This window comes from Acomys minous (assembly GCF_964271855.1).
Source record: "Acomys minous genome assembly, chromosome: 18".
Classification (NCBI taxonomy): Eukaryota; Metazoa; Chordata; class Mammalia; order Rodentia; family Muridae; genus Acomys; species Acomys minous.
Genome location: NC_140501.1, coordinates 20,613,077 through 20,628,667, shown reverse-complemented (window position 1 = coordinate 20,628,667; position 15,591 = coordinate 20,613,077). Strand labels below are relative to the sequence as shown.

Sequence of the window (15,591 nt, the reverse complement as noted above, 5' to 3'; positions counted from 1 at the left end):
GTTACCACAAATACATTGAAACTCTGTGTGTGTGTGTGTGTGTGTGTGTGTGTGTGTGTGAGAGAGAGAGAGAGAGAGAGAGAGAGAGAGAGAGAGAGAGAGAGAAGGGGAGAAGGAGAGAGAGAGAGAAGGGGAGGGGGGAGAGGGAGAGGAGAGAGAGAGAGACAGAGAGAGAGAGAGAGAGAGAGAGAGAGAGACAGAGACAGAGACAGAGACAGAGACAGAGAGACAGAGAGACACAGACAGAGACAGAGAGACAGAGAGACACAGACAGAGAGAGACAGACAGAGAGAGACAGAGAGAGACAAAGAGACAGAGAGACAGAGACAGAGAATGAGAATTTTTTAGGGAAAAAAACAGCCATTTTTTTCTTCTTTTCTTCTTTTATTGTCTTCTAGAATGAGACAATTTAAGAAGTATAGATGTAATGAGCCAAAGGAAACTAGTGCCCACCACCATGGCCCACTCACCCAGACAACCGTCGTCTTAAGGAACTGCTGCCTGGCTCACCACTGACCTGTGTGGCTCTCAGAGGGGTTATCTCCTTAGCTATAATGAACACATGCATTTATGGACATAGTAGGGCGGGGAAGAATAGAAAACACTGAAATGGGAAGTGTAAGAATGTTTCCCTGGCATACCTACTTTACTTTGTTTACTTTGTGCCTCAGAACATCCAAGGGGGACAAACAGAATGCCGAAAACAAACGGGGGGGGGTGCCCCTGGAGCCTCTGCAGCAGGATGAAAGAGCTGTGTGTGTTAGAGGGACCTGTCCTGCCTTTTGGCAGGGGTTTTATTTTTGTGTTTCTGCTGATCTTCTTTGAGGAGTTCTCAATACTATCTTAGAACAGCTGGAAATGCTTCCAATTGTGCATCCTTGCCTGTTTGGTTGCTGTCAGTACAACTAGCTGATTCTGACAGCTGTATTCCCCATCTCCAGAGGGGTGGAAATCAACCTTCATAAGCTAGGGAAGGTGTGGACTGGGAGACAGCAAGCCCCTCCCATGACGAGCTATCTACTCAAGCTCAATCCTCCTTCCATTGTCAGGTGTTTTATTTCACCCCACTTGATGATTAGTGACAGATCTATGCTTTCATGAGTTTTCATGCTCTTTAGGTTTTCTTTTTCTCAAATCACCACCTTAGATCAATTTGTATACCTACTGTATCAGACCTTGATGTTCCATTGAGGTAAAAAGATGACTTTCTCTATTTCTACTCCCAATTCCAAATATAGATGATGAATTAGAAGATATTAATACACTTGATAAAAATTACTTAAATTTGCTTCATCCGCCTCCTCTTCTTCCTCATCCTCATCCTTATCATCAATGCTATTTTGGTTTTTCAAGACAGAATTTCCTGGCTGTCCTAGAACTTGCTCTGCAGACTAGGGTGGCCTTGAACTCATAGCTCTGCCTGCCTCTGCCTCCCAAGTGCTGGATTTAAAGGTTTGGGCCACCGCTGCCTGTTAAATTGCACCAGCATTAAATTACATCGAAGCAGTGTTTCTTAATGGAGAAATCATATTTACAAGTTGTATAACGTTGACTTAAATGCTAAAAAGTTTCTGTTGTCAGTCTCATTAAAAAAAGATATTATTTATTTATTTATTATTTATTTTCTTTTCAGATAGTATCATATTGTAGCCAAGTCTGGTCTCAGATTCCCAATCATTAGCCTCTCATATACTGAGAGTTATTGTTTCTTCATAAACCAAGCAGCCCTAACAGAAGCTCTGAGTACTACATCTTCTAAGTAAAGAATAGACAATCAGTATTATAGTATTACTATTATCCCATTGCTTACTTATATAAGAAACTCATCGTAAAAGCTAAGCATCTACTGAAAATAAGACTATATTATGAATCAAAAAGCTTTTCCATGGTTTTATGTTAACTCGCTTATTAATTTTGGTACTGTATGTTCCTCTGGGATTGCTGTGGATCACCATCTATGCTTCGAAATAGTCCCAGGATTATCCAGCATCAGATCTGTTGACCAGACCAGGGATGTGTGGGGGACATCTTGTTGGTAAGAAGTGTTAGATACAAACGCCAGAGAGCCTAAGCCCTTCCCTATAAGTGAAGTGGCATACAGAGAAGGCAATGATGGGTGAGCTATTCAAAAGCACCTCGAGGAGACATCAAGCCTTCTTACCCACTTGCTTCTCTTTCCTTTCAATATGAAACTAAGTGCCATCAAGACTTGGAATTTAAAACGTATAGACAACCCCAAGTTGTTTAAATTTTACATGTGTGTGTGTGTGATGTGTGCATGTGTGGGTACACATGTTGGGACACATGTATGGAGGTCAAAAGACAGACAACTGTGGAGTTGGCTGTCTCCTTCCACTTCTATGTGGGCTCTGGGCATTGAAGTTGGTTTGCCAGGCTTGCAGGGCCATCACCTTTACCCTCTGAGTCATCTCACTGGTCCCTTGAGTTGTTGTTGATACCCAGTGATGATGCAGTGTAGCAAAGCAGGAAACTCCTGTTTTATTTCTAGCCACAACCTCTTGATCACTGTGCTGGCACAGGTTCAGGAGTGCCTCCCTACAGTTCCCAAACCTGCTTGTTTTTAAGTCTGAGATCAACATTTATATGCCAAGTTTCTGCCTTGGGGGCAGCTTCTTCTTTTTCTTTTATAACATTAGTGAATTAGAATTGCTAAAGCATTACTTTAACTTGTAGAGTTAAAATATAATTAATCCAAAACATTTGATTCTGTATTTGAGTAGGATTATCTCATAGTTTCATTCAAGTAAACTTGGAACAGCTCCTTCTAAGGTAATTTTTGTTAATGTAGAAATTGCCAATTGGGGACCAAATGAGGTTGATAAGAAACAGAATGGAAGGTTTGAAACTGATGTGAGGCACTGGTCCCTTGATAAGTCTCAGGAAGGCCCTCCCTTTCCTGGAAACATGTATTGAACGCCTACTATGAGGTCACACCACTTTCTCACACTTGGGACAAGGCTACAGAGAAGGCAGAGAAGCTCCTCTCTCTGGAGCTGACATTCCCTTCAGTGAGGTGAGAGCATGGCCGGGGTCCTGTAAATGAACATTGCTTTGCTAGGTGCCAGTGACTCCAGTGAAGAAGATACAATACTGCCTTAGTTGGCCAACAATTATATGGGGGAAGGAATGTGAGTGGATACGGATTCTGATGAGGGGCCTGATCTTCGGAAGGTGGGAGCCAGTGGGGGTTTTCCAGACTCAAGGAAGGGGGTGGTGGTTTATAAAAGACGAGGTCTGATTGGGACGAGGAGAGGTGGGTAAGCCAGATTGCAGGAAGCCTAGTTAGCTTTGGTGTGCAAAGCATAGTTAGGAGTCTCAGGGGGGATATTCTGAGAGCAATGTAATTTGTTGTGTTAAGTTAGTGGACCCTGTGGTTGTGGGAGCACATTATCTGTTGAGTACAGAGAAGAAGCAGTGTAGTGTGTATTTTAAGTGGGTGGATTATATGGCGTGTGTGTTATGTCTGAATAAAACTACATTGCTAAAAGCATGATCAGTGTTGCTACCTGAAGAGTCTACTGCAAGAAACCAGGAAGAGGAAATATTTTTCTCCCTCCCTCCCCTCCTTCCTTCCTTCCTTCTTCCTTCTTTCCTTCTCTTTCTTTCAAGACAGGGCTTCTAGACTGTGCAGCCTTGGGTGCCCTGGACTCACTTTTGTAGACCAGGCTGGCCTTGAACTCTGCCTGCCTCTGCCTCCTTGAGTGCTGGGATTACCGGTGTGCACTACTGTCTTAGTCACTGTTCTATACCTGTGAAGAGACACCATGACCAAGGCAACTCTTATGAAAGAAAGCGTTTAATTGAAGGATTGTTCACAGTATTAGATGCTTATTTCATGATCACCATGGCAGGAAGGAGACCGACGTCCCTTGGGTAGACATAAAGCACTCAGACTCCAGCATATTCAAGCGCATAGTATTCTTGCTAAGCACAGGGAAAGATCTGGTTCTATAACTAGACAGTGAAATGCGGGAGGTGGCAGGAACGCAACGGGCCAAAGAACTCGAGCACTGTGACTTAGGGTTCATCACCTGAATATCCAGACCTCCATTGTAAATTGCAGCCTGAGGTGCTTGGCCACATCTGGAAACTATCTCATGGGGACAGAGCTATGTGTGACAACTAGACCTGGAACAACCCAAGTTAGAGCAACCAGCAGCACAGCAAACATTCCCAGGATCCCTCAGGTGTGGATGGCACAGTCTTGGATCAACATGGCCAAGAAAGTCTATTCCATCACTAGGGTGTAAGGACTTTCTGCAGCTCATATGCAGCTCTCTGCCTGTGATTTTGGGGGCAGCCCTGGCTAGTTTTGTCCTAACTTGACACGAACTAGAGTCATTCCCCTCTGAAAGGAGGGAATCTCAATCAAGAAAGTGCCTCCTTGAAATCCAGCTGTAAGGCAGTTTCTCAATTAGTGATCAATGCAGGAGGGCCCAGCCTGTGGTGGGTGAGGCCATCTCTGGGCTGGTGGTCTTGGATTCTTTAAGAAAGCCATGGAAACAAGCCATGGAAGAGGTCTCTCCATGACCTCTGCCTCAGCCTCTAGGATCCTTCCCTGTTTGAGTTCCTGTCCTAACTTCCTTCAGTGATGGACAGTGCTGTGGAAGTGTAAGCCCAATAAGCCCATTCCTCTCCGAGTTTCTTTGGTCATGGTGTTTCATCACAGCAATAGAAACCTTAACTAGCTGGGTGTGGTGGCGCACGGCTGTAATCCCAACACTCTGGGAGGCAGAGGCAGGGGGACCTCTGTGAGTTCAAGGCCAGCCTGGTCTACAAAGTGAGTTCCAGGACAGCCAAGGCTACACAGAGAAAATCTGCCTCAAAAATCCAAAAACCAAAAACCAAAATCAAAACAAATAAAAAGAAGAAACCCCTAACTAAGACAGACCATCTTGGAAGGCAATTAGCATTTTTGTGCTCTGATGACTTAGTGTTTTACAACGCCATGAACAATTCATCATGGGGAAGAAAGGTTTGCCTTACAATTCCATAGTGCTGCTCATCATCAAAGAAGTCAGGACAGAAACCTGGAGGCAGGAGCTGAGGCCATGGAGGGGTGCTATTTATTGGCTATCTGCCCATTGCTTACTCAGCCTGCTTTCTTTTTCCTTTATAATATAAATAAATAAATAAATAAATTAATTAATTTATTCACTTTACATCCCAGTTGTAGTCTCTTTCCTCATCTCCTCCCACTCCTACCCTCTCTCCCTGTTTCTGACCCCCTCCCAGAGTTCTTAGAAGGCGGGGAGCCCTCCTCCCCTATCATCTGACCTCAGCCTGCTTTCTTATAGAGCACAGGATAACTAGCCTTGGGGTGGCTCCACCCACAATGGACTGGGTCCTTCCTCATCAATCACTAAGAAAATACCCTACAGGCTTGCCTACGGCCTGATCTTACGGAGGCATTTTCTCAGTCGTGGTTTCCTCTTAGATGACGATTGCTTGCGTCATATTGACATAAAACTAGCCAGCACACGCAAGTCCGCAACTACCACGAAGCCTGAAGGTGTGGCCAGGGGTCCGTTATGGATTTATGTATGTGTGAGCTTTGGCTGAGTCCCTCCCTCCCTCCCTCCCTCCCTCCCTCCCTCCTTCCCTTCTTCCCTCCCTCCCTCCCTCCCTCCCTCCCTCCCTCTGTTTCTCCTTTCTTCCATCTTGTTATGCTGTTTTGTATAATGATGTGTCTTTGCCTAGTGTCCTGGTTTGCACTGGGTTTCAGCAGCCTTGTTTTCTATAGCCAGGATGTCTCTGGCTGTAGGTAAGTGGATGTCATAGTGGTTTGATATCTTGAGGCTGTAGATTCTACCTTAAGAATTGGAGGTAAAAAACACAAAGATATATGATAAAGATTGTTCTTGTCTGAAATTGGAGACTCTACCTATTAAGGGTCAACTATTTGGATGAGACGTTAAGTTATAAAGTGCTTCATCAGTGATGGTTTCCATGCCTTTGCCCTGTCAACTACTATGACCCTTAGTTTTTCATCAATTTCTGGAAAAAATGTTTTATATTTGGCTGAATCATGATAACCTAGTTTGCTTAAGTACAGCTTAAATGCAAATTAATAAAATAAAGATTTACAAAAATAATCTAGATGGGCCCAACTCCAAAAGGACATGTATCTGGAATAGATGCCAACTATATTTTAGTTGGAAAAAAGGTCATGGGAACGGAGAATGATTTTATGTGGTCTATGAGCTTAATTTATATTTTAACTCTTTATCTATGACAATGTCAGATTTATAATTTAGATTTTTTCCTATATCCACTTTATTTTTGTTCTAAATTTAACCAGCTGTATTTTACATATCTTCCTGTGAAATATGAATGAGGTACACTTGGGTATTGCTAGAGCTTATGTATCAACTGGCTGGGTAATTTCAGTGCCTACAAGAAAAAATACCAAGCCTGTAGCGGGTGATGTTCAGTGACATCCTCCACTCACTGCCCACTTATCATGTGCCACAGATTATAGAACACATTCTAACCTCTCCCTTGCAGCTCTCACTAACAGCCCACCACCCTCCTTTTATGAGGTAAGCATTATTAATAAGTCTTTGGCAGTGATTTAGTGTCGTGAATTCCAGCTTTGGGTTATAGAGGCTTTTCACTACAAGGCAGGACCTTAGCACATAGGGCTTGCTTTAAAGGAGGCTTGGACATCACTGTAGGTTGAAATGGCTTGCGTTAGAAACCATGGAAACTGGGAACATTTCACGAGCCAAGTTAGCATGGGAGTGAGGTTGCTGATGTACTGATTTAAGATTGGTGGTCCAGGTGGGCCCAATGCAGTCACTAGCCTGTGTATGTGGAGACGGGGGTTGAGAAAACACTGATGGACTGAACCTGAAGCAACTCGCTTTGAAGATGGAATGACAGGAGAGTGAGTCAAGGTGTCCATTAGAAGGTGGGAAAGTAAAGTTTCTCTTTAAATGCAAGGATTTAACTGGCGGACACCTAGATTTCAGCCCAGTGATTGAACTGAGTCATGACCCTTCTCTTGGGTTGAATGATGCTTTCACAGGGGTCACTTAAGACTATCAGAAAACATAAGTATTTACATTATGGTTCATAGCAGTAACACTGTTACAGTTATGAAGGAACAATGGAAATAATTTTATGGTTAGGGGTCACCACAACTTGAAGAACTCTGTATTAAGGGGTCACAGCGATAGGAAGGTTGAGAGCTCCTGATTTGGATGGGTGACTTCTAGACCTCTGAGATAATAAAGTACGGTGTGTTGTAGGAACCTTATTGCAGTATTAGGAAACTAACACACTTGGGTGTCCATCTGAGTTACACTGTCTTACTTGGGTACCAGCCTCACAGGATAATGTACGGCTTTGGATGGGACTGATGATCATGGATGCTTACTTATCCTGTGTATAAAATATAGACAATGACATTTTTTTTGTTTTTGTTTTTTGAGGCAGTGTTCCTCTGTATAACAAATCCTTGCTGTCATGGACTTGCTTTGTAGACCAGGCTGGCCTCGAACTCACAGACATCTGCCTGCTTTGGCTTTTTCCTGAGTGCTGAGATTAAAGGCGTGTACTACCACGACTGGCTGTGTAGTTTTTTTTTTTTTTTAATGAGCATTTGAATAAGATAATATGTGTAAAGTGCTTCAATATGCACCTGACAAAAAATAAAACTCAGTACTAGGAAAAAGTGTCCAGTGGAAGACCAGTTAGATAATAAAAGAACTGAAAATGGCCATGCAGGCAGGGGACAGGGGACATTTAAAGAGATAATGCGACCTTGGGAGAGCCTGTGGGGTCTTGTGGGGAGGGTGGGTTGCTGTTCAGTTAGCTAATGCTTACGTTGGGGGTGGGAGGAGTCACAGAGCACTAAGTGCATGGCTTTTGGAGGACTGGTTTACCATTACCAGGACCGAGATTGTAGCATGACTGAAGTGAGTCAGCTCAGGGAAACAGCAAGTCCCGGGGCTGGAGACATTTGAATTCAGGGCTGCAGATCTCACACACATGAGTGTGCTGGATGGAGGTGGGCAGTGGCCTTGCTGAAGAAATGCTCACTCCCAATTGGCTCTCAAGTGCTGCCAGGTAATCTCCCCTCCTTAAGTTTAATGCACACAAGCTCTTTTTTTTGCTTCGTTGAGATGTCCTTTTAAAAGCAGCTGCATGCTCCACTCTGGGTCACAGAACCCCTTTAGCAAGCGTTTCAGCGTTAAAAGAAAAAGCAGGTGAGTTTTAGAATGACTTGACTTTTGATGTAAAGTACGGTTTAAATCTGTAAAACTCTCTTCTAGTTCATGCTGCCATTGGGCAACCTGTTACCGCTTCTGTGCAGGCCGCTGTATCCCAGGTTAATTAAGCATGTGGGCTAACAGCCTTTGCCAGAGCACCCGGCCCTTTCTCCCTTGGCTTGCTGCTCCTGCCCTGCCTTGTCAGCTCTCTGCTCTGCCTCACTCACTGTGGTGGCTTTTGCTCTTGCTCCACCAACCAGTGCTGGCAGAAAATCAGTTGCCACGCTGCTGGCATCACAGGCGTGGATAATCTCCTGGCCCCGCCGCGTCTCTTGGCAGTTCCTCTGCTTTCTTGTTGGTTCCTATTCCCGTTCTCGTGTGTTACAAGGCTTAACCGCTGCCCTTGGCCTCAGCTCCGAGGCAGGAGAATCTTGAATTTGAGGCCTGGCTGTCTGGCCTATATAGTGAGATTCTGTTTCCAACATATCAGCAGAAAAAGGACAAGACTACCTGCTTTCTTTCCTCAGAAATAAAAATGTAAAATTGGATTTCTGATGAATGTCTACATATATGTAGATTATTATATATTATCTCTTATTATGTGAGCAACTGAAGGTTATAAGATTTAGGATAGTTGTACAATAAGTTAAAAGTTGAGGATGAGCTGAATATGGTTCAATTACAAGGCTGAGGCAGGAGAATTGAGTTCAAGGCCAGTCTGAACTATCTCGTAATCCTCTCTCAAAACACCTTAGCACGCAGCAGGACTAGCTGATCAAACTGTGAACTACCGCCTTTGTTAGTGGGAACTTTACAGTTAAAATGCAAATTTAGACACATTTTTGTCACCCTGATATATGCTGCTTTTTGTAAAAAGATTTTTGGATCACTGTTTATATATCATGAAAGTTGAATTCAAGTTACCTCTGGGGATGGAATATGTGCTCTCCTGCATCTCTCTCTAGGGATTTCACTGCACAGTGAAGAACATTGAGTTCTATTTGATAACGTGTTTACCCATTCACCTCTCAAGACTCAGGCTTTTTGGCTTTTTCTCTAACATGGGCTGTGCTTGAGAAGGTCTCAGATGCAACTGGGTTTCCAGGTTTCTATTCGGCTCCTAGGCATGGGCAGTGACACCATTTTGTGACCTTGCTTTATGAGAGGCTGCTAGGTTCCTCTGTGTATCATGGTCACCTGCATGGCTCCTCTGTGTTCGCCTGGCAGTGACTGGCGACTGGTGTCTGCAAACCATTGGTCAACAGATGGATCAGCTGGGTGCCTCTGCCGCCAAGGATGCCCACCTCTGCCTCACTGATGGATACCTCTGAGCATGTTGAGATTCAATGCTGCTTCAAAATTGGAAAAGAGTCAGGGTTTCCAGGTCTCTCTGGGCCTAAGGTGATGTACATCATATACTCCTGTGTATTTGAAAAGTTTGGTTTCCAGTAGGTTTGCCCCCCTTCTGCTACTTCCGAAGCCACAGGGAGACTCTTGGGTTGACTGCATAGTAGGACTACCAGGAGGGATCCTCTGTGAGCTTTGGATTAATCTTTGCTGGGCTCTCAAAGAAGATCCCCAAGTACCGCTCCACTCTCATAACTGCTTAGGACTTCGAGTTTGGTCATCTGTGATGAACCTCTGTATGAGCCTTGCCTCTATAAAACTCTTATTTCAGACAGACATTTCTTGACTGTGTCTACTCAGGAAGTACTGGCAGAAAGAGGTCCAGCTGGCTGAATATAACGACGGGACATTAGGAACTGTGACGTGGTTGGTGTATAGGCTCTGCCCTTTGGAAGTCAGCATGCTTACGGAAGTCACTGAAGATTTTTCTTGTTGTTGTTTATTTTTGATCCCTTAGGATAAGAGCCTAAATAGCGTAGTTTTCTTTAATTAGGATATAAATTTTTTGTTATGAGCAATTTGATGTGTAACAGAAAACAAATCTGGAACATAGTATCATTTGAGTAAATTAGTTGATTCACAACTTTTAAAATGTGTAAACAGTTTGCATGCATGTGCACACATGCATGTGCATGTCGGAGGTCAATTGTGACTGTTCTGCAGGATCCACTCACCTTTAAAACACTATTATTAGTTGTACGTGTAGGGTGTGTGCTTGTGGTCATGCACAAGCCATGGCATGCATGAGGAGGTCAGTTCTCTCCTACTTTCTTAAGTGGGTTCCAGGGATCGAACTCCGGCCACCAGGCTTGCATGGCAAGTGCTCGTATCCACCAAAGCAGCTCACAGCCTCCATCCACCTTGTTTTAAGAGACAGGCCTTCTCATTGGCTTCTCTTCACTGATTGTGTAAGTAGGTCAGTTATCAAGGTCCGTACTCTGTAGTGGTGGGTGGGGGTGGGGGTCATGGTGATGGATGACTACAAGTTGCAGCACCAAGTCCACCTTTTTAAAGTGGGCTCTTGGGATCAGACTCTGGTCCCCTACTTGCATGGTGAACACATTCTCAGTGGAGTACTCTCCCCCAGACACAGAACACTTTAAAAGAACATTACATTTTAAAGTGCATTGGAGAGGAAACCTCTTAGAAACAATTTGTCATGAAGAAGTTCTCATAACGCCAGTTTCAAAGTTAATCATTTTTAGTGGCGTTTATAGCAACATGATCACTGCGCATGTGAGGACTCTAAAGTTAAACTTCTTGATCGTCAAGTAGTTTCTCCCTGTTTTTTGACTTCCTCCAGCCCCTGGCAACCATCAGGCTGCCTTGTGTTTCTAGGGGCATCCATTTTGACTGTTTCGTTCAAATGGCGCATGTGACCTTTGAAGGCTGGCCTCTTTCACTTAGCACAGTGCTTTGGGTATTCGCCTAACCTGTAGAACGTGTTCATATTTTGTGGGTTTTTATGAGTGAACATCAATCTTGAGTGCTGACATTGCAGCTTGTGCAACTGTTGGTCTGTTAATGGACATGTGGCTTGTCTCTGTGTCTGTGTGCTGTGAATAGTGTGGCTATCAGTGTGTGTGTGTATGGGACCTTGGCTGAGCATCTCTGATTCTTTGGGATGTACTCCAAACAGAAAGGCATAGAAGTGAGTGTGGGATTGGCCTAAGAAAGAATATAGTAAAATCACAAAACAGTAAACATGACAGACTGATAGATAGCTTAGTGAAACGGGTATGACTGTTTAACATTCAGATCCCAACAGTCTCTATCCCTGGGAAAAGAACAGTAAAATGTTTTAAAGTAACAAGAGTAACTGGCTAAGTGCTTCTGGAAGGCAACTGACTTGAAAGGCTCAAAAGGAGAGATCTAGCTGGTCATGCACATGCCTTTAATCCTAGCACTCAGGGAGGCAGAGGCAGGTGGATCACTGTGAGTTCGAGGTCACTCTGGTCTACAAAGCAAGTTCAGGATATTTGAGGCTACACAGAGAAAATCATGTCTCAAAAAACCAAACCAACAAAAACAACAACCCCACCCCCCCAAAAAAAACCCACCCCCAAACCAGACCAAACCAACCAACCAAATAAACAAAGTGAGAGACCTTATCGAAGACCTGCCTTACCTCTGGCCTAGGCTTTGGATGCTTGCCAGCTTCATGTTGTCCTCACACCCTGTTTTCATGATTTATTATGAAGACAGGACCCAGACAGTTGAGATATATACTTGTGCTTCTTAAAAGCTGGACAGTAATGGGACAAGAGGTGACAGCTTATATTTGGGACTAGCTGGATGTGAGAGTTATCTCTTGCCCACCTCCCAACCCTCCCCCCTAGATAGAGAGCACCCTATGTGTACAGCAGTAACTCCAGGAGGAGGGGCAGTTGGGTTGACCAGTCAGCTGTCTGTCAGTGGGATTGAAAGGTCTTCTGGATTTGGAAAATCTTTGCCAGGTGCCAGTTTCTTTGTCATTTATTTACTTCTTAGTCCCCTGGACTTTCTGGTCACCAAAGGCGCGGCATATCATTGTCAAATTCTTTGAGTAGTTTTCATTCCTCATGATTGCAGCTCATTGTAGCCTCCCACACTCTCTTTTGGAAACTTCTTCTCTTTCCTCATGTTTAATAATACTTTCTTTTAGTCTTATTTTTCAGAGTGTTAGATTGTCTTTCTTGCTTCTTTTAAACAGCACTTTACTTCCTGTAGCTGATTGGGAATCCGCCCTACCCCATGTCTGTCTGTCTTCTGGAAATCCAACCCAGAGCCTTGTGCTGCTAGTTAAGTGCTCTACTACTGAGATAGACCCTAGTGTTTTCTTTTCTTTCCCTCCTCTCGCATTTTTCTTTTGGGGACAGGGCATCACTATGTAGCCCTCAGGAACCAAACCGAGGTCCTCTCAAAGATCAGCCAGGACTCTTTACCTCTGAGCCATCCCTTCAGCTCTTCTTAAGTTACATTTTAAGATCAGATATTTCTCATGGGCTCTGAAATTGAATTATTGCCAGCTGGATACCCTGACCAGGGCATCTGAATTTCAGTATCTCTATACATTTTAGTGTTCCAAGTTCATGATATTCTATGTTCCTTATGTACAATTATCATGATAGCCAGCTTCCAAGGTGTTTCTCCCCTTCTGATAGGTCACTTCTGTGTGCCTTGGAATTGTATATACCCAGTAAACTAGGTGGCCTACTACAGAGTTTTCACTTTTATAGTGAGAATTCCAGAATGCTAAAGTCCAGTCTACATTTTGCTTTTTGACTATAGCAAAACCCCAGGAGAGAGAGAGAGAGAGAAACGGAATGAATAACATGAGGCATATTGGCATCACTGGTATTGACAACTATCCAGAATTTTGAGCCAGTAAATGTTGCTAGAATTGAGAAATAGTTTTCAGGCCTAGATTAAATTCAGAACATTGGCAGGAAAGCAAGGTTGATGATGAAGTTCAGGGTGTGGTTATAAAATCCTGTGTTCCTAGAAAGATGTAAGGTAGTGCCTAGCACTGTCCAAGCAGCAGTGGTGTTTCTAAGATGTTGCACAGTGTTGTCCCTCAGTCTTCCTGGAAGCCCAGAGTAGAGAGGGTTTCTCTTGAGGCTCATGGGCATAGCTTTTTGAGAGGACAGTAGAGCCCAGACATATATATTTGCAAGGGAACTGTCATTCCTTTTAAAGGACAGGAGCAGTGGAAGCTCCTGCCAGCCTATGCCAGGAGTCCCAGAATCTTTAGTTGCCCCAAATGTCCATAGGCAAGATATCAAGCCAAGTGACAAGGCTGCTCACACAGGCTACTTTGCAAGGCAAAAGGGCGATGACGTTTAAGGTGAAATGAAGATCCTTGGCCTTGGGTCCTAATGGAGAAACTTCCAGCATTTCTAGGGACAGGTGGCTCCTGTATGCCTTTTGTTTCTCCACACCTTGACCTGGTGTGAGGAGAGTCTCATAGCTCATGTGTTCCCGCACTGACTCAAGCCTCCTCCTACTGTTGTGTTTGTCTTCGTTTATCTCCATAGCAACACCATAAACAAAAAGGAGCTATTTAGATGTCATTATGTTTCATAATGTTTACTTTTTTTTTTTTCCAGTATGTTTTTGAGATGTTACCTTTGGCCCTGAAAGTGTAGGCATTACACACATTTAAAGCAGGCTGTCAGACAAGAGGAGAGATAGCTTCTTTTTCATTCATAGGCAGTCGGGGTTGAGAGGCGCTATACTCAACAGCTCTACTCCAGGCTCCACACCTGCAACTACCTCTTTCACATTCGGAGCTGACTTTGATAATATTCTAGATTTTAATCTCACCTTGATAAGAGATGAGAATTTGGAGGTTATGCTCCCGTGAGATGACTCACTGGGTGTGCTGGCTAGTTTTATGTTAACTAGATACAAGCCAAAGTCATCGGAGAGAGGAAGGAATCTCAATTAAGAAAATGCTTTCTTAAGATTGGGTTGTAGGCAAGCCTGTAAAAGGCATTTTCTTAGTGACTGATGATGGTGGTGCTAGGACAGCCCACTGTAGGTGGGGCCATCCCTGGGCTGGTGGTCATGGGTTCAATAAGAAAGCAGGATGAGAAAGCTATGAGGAGCCATGCAGGAAGCAGTACCCTTCCATGGCCTCTGCTTCTAATGTTGCCTTCAGTTTCCCACCCTGTTTGAGTTCCTGTCCTGACTTCCTTCAGCGATGGACTGCACATGTGGAGGCACAAGCCAAATAAAGGATTTCCTCCCCAACTTGGTTTTGCACATGGTGTTTCATCATGGCAGTAGTAAGACAGTGGGTAAAGGCACTGGCCACACAGGGCAGGAGACCCGAGCTCGATCCTAGAATCCGTGTTGGAAAGAGAACTGACTCCTGCAAGGTGTTCTCTGGCCTCTGCCTGTGTACTACAGCAGCCATGTATCAATACTAGCATAGACACACATCACACACATACACACCAACACACATACACACACATACACACCAACACACATACACACCAACACACATACACACCAACACACATACACACCAACACACACACACACACACACCAAATACACATATGAAACAAAGACGCTAATAAATCAAATTTCAGAGGCTTTGGAAGAGAGTGTGAATTTTTTATATGATGTGTGACTCACTGCTGTACAGACAATGAAATATGGGAGCCAATCCCAGGGTGGCCTGAGTAGTTCTCACTGAACTGGACTGGTCTCTGTAACGGTAGAGTTCCACAGTAATGATGAACCGAGATTTTAAATGCCAGGAAGTACGGCGTTCCCTGTGTTCTTAGGTCACTGGCTCTCTGAGGTAGCCCTACGGAAACATCCCTTTGTCCTGATTTGCCAGCCGCATGAGTGAGTCACCTCGGGAACAGCCACAAACCAGGAAAGCCTTTTGGTGACTGCAGGCTGGGCTGGTGTCACAGTGATAGCTGGACAAGGGAGTCCTCCAAGTCAGAACCACCTAGTCAAGGCCATCCCCAAATTCCAAACCTCCAGAATTACTGGAAACCATTGTCTCTTGTCTTATGCAGTTATTTCGGGGTCATTTGTTTTGAAGTAATAATACAGGTCCAGCAGAGCCAGTAGTAGCTGGAGACTTTTCGTAGATCTTTCTGGCATTTTCATCCTATTCTCTTAGTAAGCATGACTATTACTGATGACTGATCAGGGATCAAGAGGAGGATGGAGAAAGCATGAAAATCTCAAGTCTTCTACTTCTTCTGTAGTGTTTCCCTTTCTTCATCCCCATGGGAACAGAGTAAATGGGAAGGGGCTATATAGGTACCTTCGAGTTGTTTATCATCATCATCATCATCTTCGTCATCATCATCATCATCATCATTATTATTATTGCAAAGTTCCCTTTGGTAGTGAATGTGTAGGGATCATGTGTGTTTAAAGCATGCTATTTTTGACAGGAAGTCTTTTATGAAGATTGGACCATAGAATATCTGTG

General features: G+C 43.9%; 1 protein-coding gene across 13 annotated transcripts in view; it reads left to right on the top strand.

Annotated features, from left to right (window-relative positions):
• LMO7 (LIM domain 7) overlaps positions 1 to 15,591 on the top strand; it is a 197,832-nt gene that overhangs the window by 82,283 nt on the left and 99,958 nt on the right. The window contains exon 1 of one of the 13 annotated variants that reach the window (XM_084768118.1): positions 2,992 to 3,034. The exons of the other annotated variants lie outside the window; for them this stretch is intronic. The gene's annotated coding sequence lies outside the window, so the exon portion shown is untranslated. Of the gene's footprint in view, positions 1 to 2,991; positions 3,035 to 15,591 lie in introns of those variants that run through there. 13 annotated transcript variants of the gene reach the window in all.